The sequence below is a fragment of the Dendrobium catenatum genome, unplaced genomic scaffold, assembly GCF_001605985.2.
Source record: "Dendrobium catenatum unplaced genomic scaffold, ASM160598v2 original_scaffold_37563, whole genome shotgun sequence".
NCBI classification, from domain to species: Eukaryota; Viridiplantae; Streptophyta; class Magnoliopsida; order Asparagales; family Orchidaceae; genus Dendrobium; species Dendrobium catenatum.
Window position 1 is genome coordinate 1 of NW_021356021.1, and position 302 is coordinate 302.

General features: G+C 37.4%; 1 non-coding gene across 1 annotated transcript; it reads right to left on the reverse strand.

Moving 5' to 3' along the window:
• LOC114578460 lies at positions 1–87 on the reverse strand (the record flags this gene model as incomplete). Its single annotated transcript, XR_003699479.1, has 1 exon — positions 1–87. It is a non-coding gene; the product is annotated as a small nucleolar RNA Z43 (small nucleolar RNA).
• Between the last annotated feature and the right edge of the window lie 215 nt (positions 88–302).

Sequence of the window (302 nt, forward strand, 5' to 3'; positions counted from 1 at the left end):
ATGGGTGGTGATATATCAGGATGGTCGGCAAGGCGTATTCGCCATTACGACGAACGAGACCTTATATTCATCAAATCATCATCGTCATCAAACAAATTAATAATAAATAACAAAATGTATAAAGAAAGAAAGAAAGATCTAGTTTAAAAACAAAACAAGAAAAAAAGTCCTACGAGAAGAGAAGGTATGAGAAGAAAACACCGTAAATAGGCAAGCTCGGCACCATCATCATCTGAGAGACCTGGATCTGTGAACCGAAGTCTAGTGGGGGATATTTATAGAGGTTTTAGGACGTTTTTAGG